General features: G+C 35.7%; 1 non-coding gene across 1 annotated transcript; it reads left to right on the top strand.

Annotated features, from left to right (window-relative positions):
* Positions 1-21,558: 21,558 nt before the first annotated feature.
* TRNAV-UAC lies at positions 21,559-21,631 on the top strand. The gene has a single exon. It is a non-coding gene; the product is annotated as a tRNA-Val (tRNA).
* The last annotated feature ends 260 nt before the right edge of the window (positions 21,632-21,891 follow it).

The raw sequence follows: 21,891 nt of genomic DNA, 5'->3' as shown, positions 1-21,891 counted from the left end.
GTGCAACCCGAAGTTACTGATTCGGGCAAGGTGGAAACACCAAAGGAACCTTTTTTGGAGGAGAAAAATGAGGACTCTCCCCAAACTTCTGAGGTACCTATTTCTAACTCTAAAACTCCGGTTTCTACTTATGTTCCTCCTATACCTTTTCCTCGTAGATTTGCAAATTCCAAGAAGGCGGAACTAGAAAAGGATATTTTAGACGTTCTCAAGAAGATCCATGTGAACATACCACTCATAGATGCAGTCAAGCAAGTTCCAAAGTATGCAAAGCTTTTGAAGGACTTGTGTACCAATAAGCAAAGGCTCAAAGGTAATGAAGTGCTAAGTGTGGGGGAGAATGCTTCGGAAATCTTACAACACAAACTCCCACTGAAATTCAAGGATCCCGGTAGCTTTGAAATTCCAGTCACAATTGGTAACACCACATTTAACAAAGCTATGTTGAACTTAGGTGCATCCGTTAATGTTATGCCTGCATCTATGTATAACTCACTCGATCTTGGTCCTCTTAAAAAGGCTGGAATTGTATTGCAATTATACGATCGCTCTGATGTTTACCCAATGGGTATTGTTGAGGATGTTCTTGTGCAGGTTAATCAACTAGTATTTCCAGCTGACTTTTGCGTGTTAGAGATGGATGAATGTTCATCGGACTCATCTATTCCATTGCTACTTGGACGTCCCTTCATGAAAACCATTATCGATGTTGACAAGGGAACGCTAACTATGGAGTTTGATGGAGAAATAATACGTTTCAACATTTTCGAGACGATGATATATCCTAGTGATGTCCACTCTTGTTTCTCCATTGATGTGATGGACACATTGGCGCAACAAATGTTTGATTTGAATAGTGTTGATACTTTGGAAAACGTGCTCACTATACCCATTGATAATGGTTTGGAGTACGGTGATGAGATTAAAGAAACCATTGGTTCTCTTGACTCATTACCGGAAAAATCTGCACTTAAGAATATTTCATATGCTTCTTTACCTTGCAATGATGAAAAACTTGTGCCTTCTATTGTTAAATCTCCAAAGTTAGAATTGAAACCTCTTCCAAGTCATTTAAAGTACTTATATTTGGGTGACAAGGAAGACTTACCTGTGATTGTTTCTAATGAGCTTAGTGAATTACAGGAGCAAAAACTTCTAAGGGTGCTAAGGACGTACAAGACGGCCATAGGATGGACAATTGCCGATATCAAGGGTATAAGACCTGCCGTTTGTATGCACAAGATCCGTTTGGAGGATGATGCAAAGCCTACAAGGGAAGCGCAACGTCGTTTGAACCCTCCCATGATGGAAGTTGTGAAAAAGGAGATACTCAAGATTTTGGACGTGGGTGTTATCTACCCCATATCCGATAGCAAGTGGGTAAGCCCGGTACAAGTAGTACCAAAGAAATCAGGTGTGACGGTGGTGGAGAATGATAAGAATGAACTTGTCCCAACTCGTGTGCAAACCGGTTGGAGGGTTTGTATTGATTATAGAAAATTGAATGCCACCACTAGGAAGGATCACTTACAATTACCTTTATTGATCAAATGCTTGAACGTTTAGCTGGACATTCTTACTATTGTCTCCTTGATGGCTATTCAGGTTACAATCAGATTGTGATAGCGTCGGAGGATCAAGAGAAAACCACTTTCCCTTATCCTTTCGGTACTTTTTCTTATAGAAGGATGCCTTTTGGCTTATGCAATGCTCCAGCTACCTTCCAAAGGTGTATGGTAAGTATTTTTTCAAAATATGTTGAAAACATAATCGAAGTCTTCATGGATGACTTTAGTGTCTTTGGTGATTCATTTGACCTTTGCTTGCACAATTTATCATTAATCCTTGAACGGTGCGTTGAAACAAATCTTGTGCTAAATTGGGAAAAGTACCATTTCATGGTAACTCATGGCATAGTTTTAGGCCATATAATATCTTCTAAAGGCTTGGAAGTCGATAAATCTAAGATAGACCTTATTCGTGCTCTAAACCCTCCCACTACGGTGAGGGAGATACGCTTTTTTCTTGGTCATGCAGGTTTTTATTGTAGATTCATCAAGGACTTTTCCAAGATAGCATCACCACTTTGCAATTTATTGCAAAAAGATGTGGTTTTTAACTTTGATGATAAGTGTGTGGCGACATTCAATCGTTTGAAAGAACTTTTGATTTCATCCCCTATCATCAAACCACCGGATTGGAGCAAGCCTTTTGAGCTCATGTGTGATACAAGTGATTATGTGGTTGGTGCGGTGCCTGGGCAGCGTGTGGGGAAGATACCTCATGTCATTTATTATGCTTCTAGGACACTCAATGAAGCCCAACAAAACTACACAATCACTGAAACGGTGTTGTTAGCCATTGTTTTTGCTTTAGAAAAGTTTCGCTCTTATCTAATTGGTACAAAAGTTGTTGTCTTTTCTGATCATGCAGCACTTAGGTACTTGCTAATGAAGAAAGAGGCGAAACCGAGGCTCATACGATGGATTTTTCTCTTGCAAGAATTTGATATATAGATCAAAGACAAGAAATGAATTGAGAACACCGTTGCGGATCACTTGAGCCGTCTTGCTGTGGACAAGGAAGTTATCCCATTACGTGAAAGTTTCCCGGATGAGCAACTATTCTCAATTGCCTTTGGAGAACCATGGTACGCTGATATTGTTAATTGCTTAGTGTCTAAACAAATCCCAAAGAACTTGTCTCGTGCTAAGAGGGACAAACTTAAGAAGTTAGGAAACCAATACATATGGGATGATCCATACTTATGGAAACATTACTCTCAAGGTACTAGAATGTGGTTTCTATTGGCCAACTTTTTTTAAGGATGTGCATGCATTTTGTATCACATGTGATAGGTGCCAAAGAACAGGCAATCTAGGTGCTCGAAATAAAATGCCACAAACTATTATTCAATTTGTTGAGGTTTTTCATGTATGGGGAATTGATTTTATGGGCCCTTTTGTCAATTCTAATGAGAATTATTATATCATGCTTGTTGTGGATTATGTCTCGAAATGGGTGGAAGCTAAGGCCACCCCAACTAATGATTCTAAAGTTGTTTCAGATTTTGTGCAAGAAAATATATTTGCAAGGTTTGGAATTCCAAGGGCTATAATTAGTGATGGAGTTTCACACTTCAAAAACATGTTCTTGCAAAACTTGTTAAGGAAGTACAATGTGTCGCATAGGATTGCAACACCCTACCATCCACAAACAAATGGACAAGCCGAGGTTTCCAACCGAGAAGTGAAATCCATTCTTGAGAAGACGGTGAATCCAACAAGAAAAGATTGGAGTATGCGACTTAATGATGCTTTGTGGGCATATAGAACCGCATACAAGACACCTGTTGGGATGTCTCCCTTTAGGCTTGTGTATGGTAAACCTTGTCACTTACCCGTAGAAATTGAGCATAAGGCGTTTTGGGCTATTAAGCAATGCAATATGGAGTTGGATAGTGTTGGAAAGAAAAAGAAGTTGCAACTTCAAGAGTTGGAGGAGATTCACAATGATGCATTTGAAAGTTCACGCATTTACAAGGAAAAGACTAAAGCATTTCATGATAGTATGATTACAAAGAAACAATTTTGCATTGGGCAGAAAGTGCTTTTGTTTAATTCTCGTTTGCAATTATTACCGGGTAAATTAAGGTCACGTTGGGTTGGAACTTTTATTGTGACTAATGTGTTTTCTCATGGTGCAGTGGAAATTCGTAGTTTAGCTACAGGAAATGATCTTAAAGTGAATGGGCACCGGATGAAACCATATTATGAGAACTTCTCTTCGGAAGTCGTGGAAGGAGTTAACCTTGTGGAAGTACTCCCTTTGGAGGAGTGATTGGATTTGCAAGTCGGGCTGACGACTTTAAACCAAGCGCTAAGTGGGAGGCAACCCACCGGTTTTGTATCTTTATCTTTTTATTTCTAAGCATTTTATCTTTGTTTTTGCATATAAATTGCGGAATTTCCCACCTTGAACTTTACTTTGAATGACTTAATTTACATTGAGGACAATGTAAAGTTTAAGTGTGGGGGAGCATTTATATGTTTTTATAGTTAGTTGATTTGATGCTTTTAGTAAAAAAATAAAAAAAATAGAAAAATAGAAAGAAAAAAAAACTTGCTTGATAAACTCCAAAGTCTAGCAACTTGTGCCTTACACTAATGGAAACATCGTGGTTGTAGGAGTTGAGGAACCTATTAGTAGAGTCTATTCACATGAAAACGAACAAAATATAAAAATACATAATATGTTGGTTGTCACCATATCTCGGAGTCGTCACCATATCACATTCTATTTTTATTTTTCCATATTTATCTATTGTTTCTCTAAGTGAATTGGTGGGGCACGAACATCGAATTGTTATCACTGCTAGGATGAAATAGAGTGATTTTGAGTTACTACAAAAAAAGAAAAAAAAAAGACCGACCAATTGACCAAAAGGAATAAATATGACACTTGGATAAAGCAATATGTGTGTTTTCTCCCTGTCTCCGTCGCCTAAGAAAGCGTGGAGTGCAGGATCCAAGGGAAATATCATGTAATCTGCTGACAAGAAACATGCGCTTGGATCCATAAGATCTAATCATGATGTCATTAAAAAAAATTGATAAAAAGGAAAAGGAAAAAATATTATTATTGTATTGAATAAAATCGATCACTGGTTCCCTTGTATATGCCAGTGATTGATCTAGAATTAAGTTTGTCGACCGCTAGTTCCCTTGTATATGCTAGTCGTGTTGATATTAGTATTCGGACCAGTAGCTCAATCCAATAGGATTTTTAGGTTTGTTTTGGAAGTGACCTTCAGACAGATATGGGAAACATCGTTCACCTTAGTCAACAGTTCGCCACCATATACTTTCTATATCCATCTTCTTAATCTTTTCATGTGATTGATTAGATTCTGAGTATTGTGGTTATGTTCAACTTTCTGATAAAGCTATATTACTAATTTATGAGTGAATTGGATTCGAATGTGGTACTTCCTCCTGTAATCATTGACTGTATGCATCGAATAAAAAGTTGTTTAGTGTCATTAAATTGTCACAAGTAGCTGGAAATTGGAATAAAAGGTTTTGTAGGTACACCTTATGTAAACCTTCACGAGACTATAACTCGTCTACTAGGGACACCTAGGGGTTCAAAGGCCTGTTATTCATGCTAAGATTAACTGTATCCTCAGCGACACAGAGTTGTATGTATGTTTTAGAATTATTTTGTTTGATTTGCTCGAGGACTAGAAAAGTCTAAGTGTGGGGGAATTTGATAGGTGTCTAAAACACCTTAACATTTATCTATTGTTTATGCTTTCTTTGCTAAGTTTTCTTGTAAATTATGTATCTTATGTTTGTTTTTGAGTATTTAGGTACTTTGGAGTCATTTGGTACAAAAGAAAAAGAGACGAGGCAAAAGTGTCATTGCAAGTGCAACTGTTGTTGGAGGCAGATTATTTCTCATCATTTACTTTTATTTTCTCATTCTGTCTGAAAAGTTTGTCGGCTTTAGTGATGCAAATTTCTGTCTGAAAAGCACGACAACTTTCGTGATGAAGAGAAATTGAAAAGAAAAAGTGAAATTGAAAAGTAATAGATGGATGTTGCTGATGGGAGAATTCAAAAGAAGAAAGAGTGATCATTTGGAGCAAAGGAATGCAGAATCGTCATTTCACAGGCGAGGGACATGGGAGTCAAGCCACATCAACACAGGGGCTGTCATTTGGTAATGGAAGTAAAGAAGCAGCTGATGTTGAATTGGAGAGAATAGAAGAGCCAAGATGGCTGGCTAAGGAGCTATTATGCACAATGATTATGCAGTAGAAGATACGGCTGGACTGAGCTATGTGATGCACCATCATTGTGCAACACGCAGTTCTGGCTTGTGCAAGACTATGGCCTGACAAATCAAATCAGTTAGACTTTGACTCAGTCTGACTTTGACCGAGTTGACTCGTCTGACTTTGACTGAGTTGACCCGTTTGATCGGTGACCGGGCGGATTTTGCCGGTCACCTGAGACACTATTCCGGCCAAATTCCGGTCATTTCCGACGATAATTTGGCAGAGTTTCTACATGGATTTTTCTCACTTTTGGGCCACGTGGATTTTTATCTAATGGACTTTGAAAACTTGGACCTAATTTTGGAATAAGAGGAGTTATAAAAGAGAAGACTTCTACAACTTTTGGGGATCACGTATTATTCTTGTAGCTAAGGAGAGAGCCGTTTTTTTTGACACAACTAGGGTTTTCTTTGCTTTCATCTTCTTTATTTGACTATTGATTATGATGAACTTCATAGCTATGAGTAGCTAAATCTTATATTATTGGTTAAGGATGTAGTCCTATATCTACAACTTGTGCTTGATTAATGCATTAGTTTTCTCTCTTGATTATCGTTCAAATCTTTTTTGTTTTTAATAATCACATGACTGATGTATTGTGATAGGACTTAGATGTTTGGTTAGTTAAGTGGCCAATTAATTGAACTTGCATCCTTGTCCATAGCTATTTTAGGGTTTTTCATCAAGCGATAACCCCGAATACAAGAGCATGATATGATTACGGTTTGTAGTGATACACTCTCGTCATCATATGTAGAGTTTTACCATTGTCCGAGTTGTCATGCGCAATGTATGAAAATTGCATTGATTAGCCTATTTCCAAAACTTAATGCTCCTAGGAATTGAAGTTAATTAGCGCAAGGCGTTAGGTTATTCTTTAGGTAGAATTCACATACGCATCTCTAATGTGTGTGTTGATGAACTTAGGAAATTAATAGATTATCTTGCTCTCTTGATTCTCTAGGCTTTTGATAATATAAGAGATTAAATTGTAATCCTAGTCATGTATGCAAGCACTCGTTTAATATTGAACATGAATTCCTTAACCAATATCTTTCTCTCATTGATTACAATCTACTATTTACTTTGCTTTTGATTTACTTTTATTGCTTACATAAAAATCAGAAATCCCCCAATTGGTTACTTTAGGAAATTGAATACATAATAACTACAATTGCCTATCTGTGGAAACAAACTCTTTCTTATCATATACTTTAGGAAAGTGAAATTATTTTTGACGCATACGACAGCGATCAGGCTCATAAAGCATTTTTGGTTGTATCCCTGCGGACATGTTCAATTGTTCATATAATGTTGTGCTTAATGATTCCACAATCTCGATAATACAGTGGCGGACCTAGGATTCAGTTTAGGATGGAAGGGGGCCAAATAAAAAACTAACTTAAACTTATATAAATTTTAAGTGCTAAACGTCTCAGGGTTTATGAGCACAAATAAAAAATAAAGGACTCACGCTTGCATTATTAAGAAAAAAGAGAAAGAAGACACAAATGTCGTGTTATTTATTATTGTATATAAACTTGGCTAGTTAGCGGCCTAAAATATATATTTGAGGCCTATCATTAGAAGACAAAAACGGGCCATTACGATGTTTTTCCGAAACACCTTAGCCAACTATTTTCTAAAATGGTTAGTTTATCCCATATTAACTAATTTTAATTAATCGTTTAAGTTTTTAATTAATCGTGTTAAATGTGAAATCAACTAATGTTTATCGAACTTCAAAACATCAAACAACTGAAAAATTCTGATTCATTTTCCAGATCACCAACCCAAAATCGGTGGATGTTCATGCACTTATGGATCGATTCTAGGTTGATGTTATCCATTCACGAAGGTACCCAGAACCGTTTGATGTATGTACATATAAAAGCCAATTCTCATAATCGGTCGTTTATTAGCCTGATATAAGCCGATTGATTCATTTTTATAAGAAACAAAATTCATTCATACTTTTAGGACATATTCATTCATTTCAAATCAATCTAACTCACTTTTGTAGGCATCACAGATGCACTTAGCATGTGCAACAAGCTTTTGAACCCCTAGACGACCTTAGTGGATGAGTTATGGTCTCATGAGGTTTTACATAGAGGTCTACCCACAAAATTTACACAAAAACTTCTAAAACTATCAATCTTTATCGGAGGAATCTCCGTCTGCTTTAATAAAATATGCCATAAAGTATGCTGATGGTATAAACCCATATAGTAGGTTCCCGTTTGAAAAGATGTTTTATTATTAATTATTTAGTACTTAGTATTTTAATTTTTAATTTTTTCTTTCTTAGCTATCTTGGATCGTCGGTAGCAAATCTCTCCGTATGAAAGAGGTGTTACAAAAATAAAATAAGAACATGTTGCAGTCTCTGGTAGTGTTGATTGCTTCATTATGTGTTTGCACTATTTGATATATTTGGTTCTTATGCGAATCAAATATTTATTACTTTTGTAGAAAATAGGGCTTATAAATATGTTTTTTTAGGTTACTCGCGTAACAGTATTACTTATAGATTTGTAATCCTTGACACTTTTGAGATTATAAAATCTGTAAATATAGAATTCTTTGAGAACTTAAATAGGAATACTTCCCGAGTACAAACCACAGAAAACCGATTGTTACCTAGTATGGAATCTGCGGAGACTAACAACGATGATGAACATCCTGCTCCCACTCAAAAAATTGAAGATATTTGAGTACCTACTGAGATATCGAACCTGGAAGGAGTAAGAGAGCAAAGATAGAGAAAAAGTATGGTCCAGAATTTATAACATATCTTGTAGAAAGTAGTAATAATGAAATTCTTATATGACCAAGTATGTGATGCATTTTGATGATGATCCTAAACCTTAATTTGAGGCCGTGAGTTCCAAAGATGTTATTTTCTGGAAAGAGTCTATCAATGATGAAAAACATTCACTTTTATTTAATGGTACTTGGATAATTGTGATTCACCTCCAGACATTAAGCCTATAATAAGATGTAAATGAGTATTCAAGAGAAAATTGAATATTGATGGTTCCACTGATAAGTTCAAAGCCAGATTAGTTGCTAAGGGTTATGAACAAAGGCATGAAATTGATTACTTTGATACATATGCTCACGTTGCTCGCATCTCATCTAAAATGACAATCCAACGAAAGAGCTCTAAGAGTGCTCAATGCAGGGTTCATTCTCATATGCCATATCCATCAATTTAATTATTTCTAGAAATTATTTGGATGTTTTGAAAAAAATCCTATATATTCTCAAAAATCGTATTACACGAGGAAATAGAATCTTAAAGATGGACAAATCGGGAGATATTGCCACAAAATGATAGATACTACTTTTTATTATAATGGGCATGATTTTTCAGTACCGACTGTAACATTCTGCATTGAAAAACCATGAAAACTACTACAAAAAATATCCCTCAATTCATGAGGGTATTCCCCAAATGTGGGTTCATCTTAAACCCACAACTATTCACAGTTTTGAATTGCCTTATTATTCTGATTCCTTCTATATCCTCGCTAAAGAAAGTTACTCGGATTAGCAGGGGATACCGTTTGAGTTATCCGATGGTCAAGATCGGATGTAGCTACCCCTGCTAATTCCGGTCATCCCTTTAGCAATCATCTTGTTTGCCAAAATCGGGAAAACGATTCCATTCCAATAGGGATCCAAGACTAAATCGTCTGCTTAAAAAAAATGTTGTAGGGCTTATAGTCTATGGATGTGCGGCCCAATATAGTGTCTAGGGTTTACTTCCTACATATATATATATGTTATTGTTCTATGTAATCGGTATGATGCTAACCAATAGAAACTCTTTGCCTCTTTGCCTTCCCTACATTTTCACTGCAAAACGTTATCAGTCACGATCTCTAACCGTGCAAAAAAGAGAATAATTTTTTTTTCTTCTTAGTTATCATTGCTTCTTCATCTGAAACTTGAAAGGGGATATTTTGATTACTCACATCCAAAACTTACAAATGGTACGGATCTGGATTTTGGTTAATCATACGAATGAAACTTGAAAATCTGTATGTTCTTCATTTGGTCCGTCGGCGGCAAATCCGTGGAAGAAAAATCCTTCTCTTCCCAAGAGGTATACCTAAAACTTTCCATTTTGTTTTCGTCTGCTAACGCGTGGTCGTCTGCCATGTTCCCTTGTTCCACTGCACAAGTATCGAGGTATAGCTAAAACTTTTCTTATTTTTCTATTTCTTCTGTGGTCTCTAACTGATAAAGACGTCTGTGTACATGGTTTGATTGTAGTGCCTTGTCGCATATGATTGAGTGTCTGCCATACCATTTGTGCTACCATGTCTTTGAATTTTTTTTTTAGATATTTGATAGGAAGCCATGGTGATTGTCATATTGTCTCTTTATTGTATGTCTTATGTATGAACAATTTTTTTTAATTAGCTTTGGTAGTCTGATTTTTATGTATGACCACGTTGCTGTTCACCATTGGTCACATATGTACCCCTTTCGATATATAGGATATAGCATCTTAGTCTGATCATTTAGTGTCATCTTTTTCATTTATGTGTACGCTTTTTGACCTTGTTGATTCGTTCCTTGCTAATGATGAATATTTTGTCTGATTGTAAATATTTTAGTTGAACTCATAATAGATTTTGACATATGACTACTGTGGCATGATCGTGTTCTCGATTTCTTGACTGTTTTTCTAAAAGTAGTTTGTCTTTAGTAATATGTTTGTAACGTACAGAGGTGTTAATTTATGGTTTTTATTACAACGTATGATATGCAATGTTTCCATATTTTAGTTTGTAAATGCTCCGCCAAGGCCATAATTGTTGCCGTTTTTTTTATTTTTTCGTTGTCCGTTTGAGAATGCCACTGCCTATTCTTTTCTTTTTCATGATTCTTTTACAAACTTGTACAATATGTCTTTCTTCTGTTTGCTACATGCTTGGAAGGATTGAATCAAATAATATATTTAGTTCCATGTTCTGTTTGCTAGGTGTATAAATAATTATTTATTTATATTTTTCTTTCCTCCGTACCATTGCTCGCACCATTATTGATTGACAATTGACTAAGTACTATCGACCGTTAACGGAGTTATGCTCATTGATTATTGGATTTTTAAGATTCTTTTTTAGAACCTTCAGGAATTTTGATTTCTAAAAATTCATTTGATTGAAATTTGTTTTATACCATATCTAATTGGGTGATAATGTTTTAATTTAATTTATTCCTATGTTAAAATTAAAATAATAATGTTTTAACTTATACCATATCTAATTGGGTGATAATGTTTTAATTTATTCATTGGTATGTTAGTTTGGGCGTAAAATAATACATTCATTGGTATGTTAGTTTGGGCGTAAAATAATACATTCATTGGTATGTTAGTTTGGGCGTGAAACTTGATTCGAATCTCTTCTCTGATCACAATTTTTTTATTTTTGTGCGTCGGTTGATGATATCGACATGATGTCCATCGTTTGTAATTCTTTGGGGAAGGAGAAGAAGGAAAGACTGACCCAGTCGGTCCAACCGGTCCATCCAATTCGACCTGGTCCAACCAACTGATTCCGGTCCAACCTACCCGGTCCAGCCGATCAGGTCTGGCCTATCCGGTTCACTCCAACCCGGTCGTCCCAGTTTATTCGAATCCTATCATGTTCTGGTAGTGGAGTGTGCATGTGCGAGTGGGTTCTGGTTCTGTGTATGTGTGGATGGAACCAAAGTTTGGCTCGAGGTATGTAACCATTGTGGGTTTTAATGTCGAATACATTTTTAGAACATACCTAGTTCTGATTTTTCTTTGTCTTAAGATAAATCCATATTATATAAACGATCAACTTAGATTATGACTGTTGATCTTTGATCATAAAGAATTTTGGTCTTAATTTTGTTCTCTTAAATATGATATTGACTATAGTTGAATGATGTCTTTTGTTCAATAGGTAGCATCAACTCGATTCTAAATGTATTCATTTGGAGCTTAAAAGTACTTGAGCATCATTATTTGATACTTGATATTCTCCCCCAAATTTGAATATTCTGTGGGATGTAATCCACTTGCTGGCATAGTGAAATATGTGCAGAGGGACATATGTATCATGAGACAAAGATGTACTTTTGTCTTCGGTAGTAATAACACCAACACACAAGTATCAACCAAACATGGGAACAGCTAAAAATGTAATTCTAGCTCCCATCATAAACAAAAGAGTTGGAAATGCACCTGGTAATAACTGATGGTATATACAATGTAATGTGTGTATCATAGTAACAACCAATTTTCACATCAACTTTAATGACTATACAAACTTTTCTTGGCCAATTGACTATTTAATTGAACAAGATCAAATGTTTGCGCTTATGGAATGAAAAATACATCATTCCCACGAGACATAAATTCTCTAAAGCACTTGAGATATATATGGATGAAACGTAACATATATTCATTCTAAAGTAATTGATTTGAGTTGAATCTGACTTTTGTTACGTAATAAGGACACACCACTTATTAAATCTCTCAAGACTCAATGTCTAGCTCTGTATGTACTAAGGGCTAATCACATCTTGTTAAGTGCGAAGGATGTTCATGCGTAAATTATTACCTACCTTCTTGGAAATTTACAGTGAGAATGAATTTGATTGCATCTATAAATTATTTCTTGTGAATGTAGAAGGAAACATATTCTTAGAAAATTAATGTATCAATCTAGTGGATTGTAAATCACTGGAACTTGAATTACTGAATCCATATTAACCCCAACAATGAACGGATTGGGAATGATTCATAAAGACTTTGACATAACCATAAGGCACATTGGTCGTGACACGATGTTCCGTTTTGAAAGTACTAGCACGGGCATCACTTCATTTGAACGTAAAGGACAACGAACTAATAGAATGCCAAGTTACGACATCTATCACAATCATTGATTTCTAAAGTTACTAGATTTGTACTACCTCTCCCCGTTATGCTTTCGAGTAAGAAAGCACGTCACTCATCTTACAAAGTCTTCCTTTAGTAAAACATGATTGAGACCATCCTGTTTTACTTAGATGCAAATGTTAAATAAATCATTCTCCAAAGAAATAAAGTGTTGTTAGTGAAAATGTGTCCATGCAGAATGCGGACCATTCAAGTGATTTATGGCTCTGGTGGATGATTCGACGCATTAAAATCATTTATTGCTCACAACAAACGATGCACTTAATTTTTGTAAAACTCCAAGCATATATTACACAATGCAAAGAGCAAAGGCTCACCACCATTATTAATGCTAGAGAATTTATATCAAAAGGACTTGATAAATATTGCATGTTTAATAGGATCATCATATTATACCCAATGGTCTCGAAGAGGCTACCATCAAAGGTTAGAGATGGTGCCTAAGGAATAGGTTATGCGTACCAACCTACCTTTTATTGCTTTGGGGATATGCAATATTACGTGCATCTTTACTTAATTCGTTTTTAGAACCCAATATTAGTCAACCTTTTCTGCGTACCAGTTGGTAACTGGATTTAAGCCTGATATTCGTGTTCTTACGCATTTTTGGTTGCACTATACATGTGCCATTACGATTCCACATCGTACTATGATGGGTCTTCAAAAATGTTAAGTAGTTTTGTTGGATATTTATTCTCAATAATTATTCGCATTTTTAAAACCTTTGGCAGGAGATATCTTACTGCTAGATTTGCATGTTATTACTTTAATGATACAGTCTTCTCGTCGTTAGGGGGAGATAAGAAAAAGTATTTTCTAAAGGAACGACATGAATTGTCGTGGTGTGTTCCCACTGTGTCTCATATTGATTCTTGTACTCCACAAATGTAAATGTGAAGCGACAGAGAATAATCAATTTTCAGAATGTACACTGATGTCGCTAAAGTGACAAGATCACATATACCAGCTGCAAATATTCCTGCAAGGTTAGAAATCCTCAGTATGGGGTACACCATAGGCTAAGGTGTTGTAACTATACTTGGTGGAAGTGTAGTTGAGACCGTGGCTCCATAAAGGAAGATGAAGAAACCACCAGGTTCGATCAATGCTCACCTAGAAAGGAAGTAGATGAGTAAGGCACAACCTAATTTGTATCATTAATGAAATCATTTCATTTGATTGTCTCTGACTATGTCCATGAATCAATACTGGAGGATGCTCCGAATTTTTGAATGATTCTAGAGAACAATGAAATCCTGACCGATTATGAGAATGCACATGAGTCAATGGAAGGATCATGCGTGCACAATGATGATATAATCCATAAATAGTTGTTCCAGAAGTAGAGCACAATGAGATCGAACCATGCTTTATTTTGATTAATTTCAAATAAATAGCATATTTGGCCTACACAATCCAGGTAGAACTTAGTTCTTTGGCAAATATACGGGTATTTGGTGTGGTAGTGCTAACCAACCAAGTGTAAAGCCTATCGTACATATATAATTAATTTATCATAAAGCACAATGAGAAGAAAGTAGTCTTAAAGTACAAAGACTCGCCTTGTGGCGCAAGGTTTCTCACAAAGCCCTGGAATTGTTCTCTTGTAATGAACATTATAGAGTCCCGCTACTTAGTTAGCTTGGTAATTTCAAAAAGGACTTGAAATGCAACATATGTATGTGGTTGTTACGTATTTCTGAAAGAATCAAGAGATAGAAGATATTTACAAAAGTACTTGCTAGACTTTTGTTGCTCAAATCAAATGAATCTAAACCACAAAGTGCGTTTACAGTTAGATAGAACGCTCACTTATAGATTTGAGCAATCAGGCAGATGTGGTATACCCGTCTAAGTGGCTATTTGATTTGGAGGGGATAGACAAGCAATTTATTTTTCCTTGCGTATTCATAAGAAAGTTCCTTTGATGGTACAAACATGATGTGTACTCTTGATGTAATAAGAGACCTTAAAAGCTATTTAAAATCCAAATTTGAGATGAAAAATCTAGGGAAATCTCGATCGAATACTGAGCTTGTGATATATTATTCCACCAATTTGCATATGTCTAAAGTTGTCAGGCAATTTAATAACGACATGCATCCTGATAGCACTCCCATGATTAGTCGAGGTTCAAATGTAAGTAAGTAAGTAACCATTTCGTCCAAAGGAATATAACGAAGATGTGTTGGGAGATGAAATTCCCATATATAAGTACAATAGACGCATTGTTGTACTTAGTATAATAATATACTCGATTAAGTCTTACATCCTCAGGGAACTTGTTAGCTAGATATAGCTCCGCGCCAACGCAACGTCATTGGAATAGTATAGTGAATCTAATCATTTACTTAAAAGTAACCATTGACATAAATTTGTTTTATCCCTACAAAGACATTAAAAGGAATGCTAATGAAAGTGCAATCCAAAAGTTGTTGATTATGAAGGAACAATGATCTGTTCTCCAACGAAAGTAATCAGGGGGGAGATATAGTAGATTATTTTCCAAGTCATTACCAATATTCAGTTTCGAAAAATACATGACTAAAGGAACTGTCTGGAACAACTCTGAAAGTAATCAGGGGGAGATGCCGACATCAGGGGGAGGATCCAAGGATATGATGTCGACATATTTTACTTCGAAATTGAAGCTGTGTTGTACTCTTTTTCCCTCGATCGAGAATAGTTTTTTCCAAAGGGTTTTGTCACTCGACAAGGTTTTTAGTGAGACGACACTAAAAGCATCAAGTATGTTGAACGTTGAAGACATAAAGATCGCGTTGATATTACTGAAAATATCTGAATCAAAGAAATGAAACGCGATGGTCTGTTAAGCAACGCAACTTCTAGAATCAACAACAAGGTCTTATAAACATTGAAGTTACCAAAGTAAAGTGTGATTAACTTCTTCTGACTGCATTAGACGAATGAAAATTGTCTGACATCAGGAGGAGCATCTAATAGCGTGTTGAACTCTTTTCCTTCACCGAGGTTACTTTTTCCCGCAGGGTTTTATTGCTCGGCAAGGTTTTTAATGAGACAACAACAAACACCGGGAATGTCATTTCCCATCTAAGGCTATTGTCTCTCTCACGAGGATTTTCTGCCTTAGGATTTGTGAAGCAACTAAAGTGATCATTTGCAACAGATCACCTTTACTTACATTTGTCACGTTGTACTATTTTCCCTTCGTCAAGGTTTTATCCCACTGGGTTTTCCTTGTCAAGGTTTTAATGAGGCAACGTATGCGCATCCTACTATGTTATAAGTTTAATTAATATTATACTCTTTTTCTTTAGTTCAGGTTTTTTCCGTCAGGGGTTTTCCTGACGAAGTTTTAACGAGGCAATTAACTTAGACTCGTCGATCTTTGAATATCGTATTGCATGTGATGAACTACATGTAAAGTACGAGAAAACATGTGAAGTACTACATGTGAAGAGTTCTACAAACGGAGCACTACAAACGGAGAGGAAGTCATCAAGGAGAGGAAGACATTTGAAGACCCACATTCGAAGTAGTATACGTGGAGCACTACAAACGGAGTTCTAATGGACCGCACAAGGGGGAGTGTTGTAGGTCTTGTAGCCCATGGATGTGCGGCCCAATATAATGTCTAGGGTTTACTTCTTACATGTATATATATGTTATTGTTCTATGTAATCGGTTTGATGCTAATCAATAGAAATTCTTTGCCTCTTTGCCTTCCCCACATCACTGTTATAAAAAAAGGTGTACTTTGACTTTGAGATTTGAGAGTCATTAGAAGGACAAGATTTGACGGGGACCCTGATCTGGCGGTCGGAATCATCCAGATCGATCTATGACTTGGACGTCCAGGAAAATTTAGGTATTCTTACGGGGTGCGTATGGGGATCAACATAAATAGGGTGGAGTGATTCTCGGTTGTTTCACATAAAACCGTTTTCTTCCTTCTTGTTGTTACGGTTCTTCTCCTCTCTCGCGAAACTCTAGAATTTGAATATGTTTTTGTTTCTGAGTTCTTTAGATCCTGCTGTTGATCTAAATACATCTTAATCACGTTGAACCCTATAAATTTTATCTCTGTATTTATTTATTTTTACTACTTTTGATCGACGTGGCGCGATTGGTGTTACTAATCTGATTCTGCGATTTATGTTTAGTTTTGTCAAAGAGGACGATGTAGATGACAGGAAGAAGAAGGTAACCCTAAAAAATTTAAATCTGATTTTTTTTCTTCTTGATTGATATATGCTAATTTGTATTTACTTTATGTGTTTTATGTAGGAACTATAACATTAATTTATGAGGAAAAGTTTAATTTCAAAGAGAATGGAGAGGAAGTTTAATTTCAAAGACATGCAGCGGAAGACATGCAAAGTCACCAAAAAGAAAAGAAATCGATAAGGTAAACAAACCCGGATTTTCTTAGAAATTAAATTGGGTTTTAATTTGGTGTAGGAACATTGATTAGACTCAGGTTTGGTTTTTAGAGAAAAGTTAGCTATATCCCACCATCTGGAATTGGTAAATCCCACCACATTGAGAGAGAACATTATTCAACAAATTAAACAAAAATGGAAAACACAGATTGTTCACATTCACTCAATCTTGCAGCACCTTAAACACCATATGCATTTTCATTGCGCAGTAACAATACAACAGTCAAAAAGAACCCAACATGCCTTCTTAGGTTTCTAACAATGTTAGTGTTAATGAGTGTCTATGATGAATTCGACCCTTGGTGAAACTACTTAAGATAAATTTGGTAAGTCAAAGAACAGATGTTTATTCTGCAAGTTTAATATGGACTACCATTGAAATCCTTGAAAACCAATTGTTAATATTGTCATTATTGCTTCTAATAATGTTAACGATGATGAATTGCTCATCTTTGTGTTCTTTACCGGATTTAGAATTATGGAAGCTCGATTAAAAGTTTTTATAGACTCGCAGGGGTTCGATGGAGAACAGTCTTTGGCTGGAAAACCTTTAAGTAAAATTCCACATGCATGTACAAGTTTGTTTAAGATTTGAAATAAAAATGAAAGTGTTGATGTCAACAAGAGTCTAAGAATTCTTTCACTAGGAAAGTCGTCAAAGCGGTTGCATCTGCTGATACTGTAGGAGAAATCTGAACTATGAGCTTTTGTTGGCTAAGTCCTGAGTCGTAGCTCTTATTCAAGTACATTTACTTAGAGTCAAAACTAGGTAACTCCGGGTTCCATTATTTCAATCATTTTCTTACCTCTTTTAATTCATTTTCTTGATTGTTTTCTCTTGCAAATGCTTTTGATACATCAGTGTTAGTCAAATTCGACCAACTATAAGATTCATCTTGAGGAGATTTATAAGAACCAGCACAAAGTTAATTGCATGTAATTTTTTATTCTGATTTGTTTTACTCGAAAATCAGTAATCTAAGAGTGGCTTGAACATGGACAGAGAGTACTCACCGAGATGGGTTAGTGAAATTATAATTGATTCTTTTATATATTTTTAGCCAGCACCTGATATGTATTCCGTATGTTAGCCATGTATAAGTTATAATGAGCTATAATGTTCTAAACAACACCTGATCTGTGCGAGGAACCTCTTCTAAACAGCTATAAGTTCTACCTCTTCTAAACATCTATAATGTTTAATGTGAAGGGGATGGTTTGATAGTTTTGCCATATGAAAGAGATGTTGCGAGAAGGCTTATGTGACATGTGCTTTATTTATGTGGTTTAGGTTGTATACATAAGGTTGCTGCTTGCTTTTACACCAATTGATAAATCCTATCAAGACTACCGCAGTTAGCATGAAAGAACTCCACCGGGATCATGAAGTCATCATGCAAGCATAAAAAATCAGCCAAGAGCACCAATTATAGAAGCAGAAAAGATAAATAAAAAGTGGTATCAACCTTAGTTATGTTACAGGGTGGGGTCAAAATAAATGGTGGTGGAAGCTCTAGGATGTCTGGGGTCGTCCAGATATTCCCAGTGGTTTTCTACCGTTATCTTTCCACCTCTTTTTCTTTTCGTTAGATTCTCTTTCTACACAATCTCTGGATCGGTTTAAATTTTATAGGTGAAGAATAGGAACAATTTCATTAGATTTTCTTGGTAATCTATCCTCTCTTTAATATCTCTGCCATCTCTTATCTATATTCGTTGCGACCCCTTTCCCTCTATTCAGACAAACCCTAGGCCCTTTTCGTTTCGGTTTGTGTTTGATTTTTTAAATTGTGTGTTTTTTGTTTTGATTTTGTAGGTGCAGTGAGTCTAATCTGAACGATGGGTGTTTTAGTATGTATCTGAAATTCTTATTCGCACATTGTGTTTTGATTGTATGATGAAGGTAAATTTATTGTCTCCTAAATTCTCCTATGTTTATACGAACCCATGTATTGTGCATAGGAATTTATGGTTGAGTTTATGTATATGGACAGGTTTTGGGGAATTATTTTATTTTCGATTTAAGGCCATTGATGCCTCCTTGGTGTTTTCTTCGCTTTTAAGTCGCCCATTGATATTTATTGTGGCCATCTGTTTTTGGTGGTATGTATTCATTTTTCAGATAGCATTATCTTTAAATGGGTTGTTTGTATTTTAGAATTCCAACTCTTTCAAAGAAGTCTTTGATTAGAATGGGTTCAGAAGAGGATGAGATACAATCTTACAGTTAATTGAGGAAGTCATTGTTGTTAACTGGGTGGATGGTGTATGTACCTTAATCTGCATTTCTTTGGGAAGCGCTGATATTAGATGCATAAATTCTAGCCCAATGTCAGATAAAAACCGTGACCATTATCGCTTTATCTGATCAGTCTGTGTTGTAATATAAATTATGTGTTCCATTAAAATTAGCATGTGTAAAACAAGAGTATAATCTCTACTCCTGCTGATTTTGGTTTTTCCCTCTATACTTTCATTGTTCATAACTAAGGTTCTCATAGGAAGTAATTGTCCATAACTTTTCCATATTGATAATTTTGTTCCCAATTATGCTTGCAATTGGGAGAACTTTAGGTGCACATACCATCTCTGTTATTATCTTAGGCTACATGCATATAGCCTATGTTGTTAATGGGTGTTTCATAGTTCGTTGATAAGAGCTATAGGCGGATTTGGTACTGCACATGCGTAGATATGATATAGGTGGTGACTTTGTTTGAGAGACATATGGCTGAAGACTTTCTTCCGTAGCATCTCTAAAGCAACTATTTTTCTTTTGTGACTAAGTTAGGAACTCCTTCCATTCAAGCGAGACTATTTGTTATTCACATTTTGTTTGTGGTGATACGAATATATGCATAAGAGGTTTCACTTCATGTAAGCTTAAAAAATGGTGATTCATATGTAGGGTTAACTCAATATGTTGTCATTGATGAAAGCAGACCCTTGATAAGTTTTTGTTATTCAGATAAGGACGATACTGTTGTGCATTTGAGGCATGGATCCATGGTGACTGTCCCAAGTTGCTGTGTCATGTGTGACACCATTTGCAAGTTAAAATACATAGACATGCAACCCATTGGCTTATCAGGTTTGTCTCCATGATCCTTATTGTGATTTATTGATAACTAGCTATGAATCAGAACCGTCTCATTTTCCTTCTTGAATTTAAGCATTTACAAAAATAGTTTAATACTTATTGTGGCATCATATTCTTTGGTGGTAATAAGTTATAATGAGAACGTAATGTGTGGATATTCAATTTTCAGGTGTTTAGTATTACTTAATTTGAAGTGTCAGTTTGTGTTGAATGGAAGTGATTTTGCTGCTCCAAATACCACTGCTAGGCTAGAGAGCACAATAGTGATGGTTTAAAAATCTTCAATTTTTATTTAAGTGCCACATCAATGACAATGGAATCATAATATGTGAATTCATGATGGCGGTGCATCATGTGAAGGTGATGTAAACTTGAAGTATTTTTGTCTTTCATAAATTAACTCACTAGAGTTTCTCATGAATTTTTTTTCAATGAACATGCCTGCCGCAAAGCCTGTTTTCGGAATTGATTTCATCAGGTGCATAACACACAGACTTTAGGTGCTTAGGATTTTGATCTGATGCCTTTTAAAATGTAATCGATTTGTTTGTTTTTCGGCAATATAATCTGTTCACCCAATACTACTGTGAGCCTGTGATATTTAGCTCATCTGAGTTGCGGGTCAAAATAAATCATGAGATGATATCTCTAGGTAATGTCTTAGATCTATTTCTTAGATAAAATGATGGTATGTACATGTAAGATTGAAATAATTTGTTCTTCTGATGTACTTAAAAGATGATTTATTTCATAGATAAGTGAGATTCTTTTTTTTTTGAATTGATGGTCGAGGCGAAGCAATTGGTGATGCTGAACTTTAGGAGAATGCTTCCTATGCCTTGGAACTTTGGTTCTGGGTATCTTATCGTGGTCAGACTCTAGATAGGACTACTTAGTTTTATCTATTTTTCTAATATGTTTTTGGAGATTAAATCACTTCAATGCTTTGCATCAAAAAATATTTACGACTTTCATCCGATTGTCTTTGGCCATTTCTGTTGGGTTGCAGGACATGTGTACTCTATTGAAGGCCCTGATGATGCAAATCCATCTTGAAAGGAAAAGAATTAAGGTAACAGAGTTGTTAGAAATAATTGAAAAACATCTCATTTTGCAACTAAAAGGTGATTTTCTTAAGGATCATCTGATTTAATATAGCAAAAAAGTTCACGTTCTACTTTCCACAAGGCAGTAAGTATATAATGGTCATGAATTCGAGAGTTTTAACTTAGTGTTACTGGCTGTCTTAGCTCAATTGGTAGAGCGCATGGTTTACAACCATGTAGTTGTGGGTTCGATTCCCGCAGATGGCACAAAAATCATGTAATTGATTAGATTTCTATACATTTGCATAGTAATGATGAATTTATCAGTTGTTTGGATTCTTTCATGATGTTGATATCTTTCTTCTTCAAATAATGAAATATTCAGATCATATTTTCTCATTTAATTCTTAGTTTTACCAAGAGTGGTGAAGTTCGTGAAAGTGTAATCTCTGATTTTATTCTATTAGTTCACAATATGCCTTATTTTTCCACAGTTCCTGCAGCAGACATGCTTCCAAAAGATAATT

This window comes from Papaver somniferum, chromosome 6 (genome assembly GCF_003573695.1).
Source record: "Papaver somniferum cultivar HN1 chromosome 6, ASM357369v1, whole genome shotgun sequence".
NCBI lineage: Eukaryota > Viridiplantae > Streptophyta > Magnoliopsida > Ranunculales > Papaveraceae > Papaver > Papaver somniferum.
The sequence above is the reverse complement of the archived record's forward strand: the minus strand, read 5'-3'. Positions and strand labels throughout refer to the sequence as shown.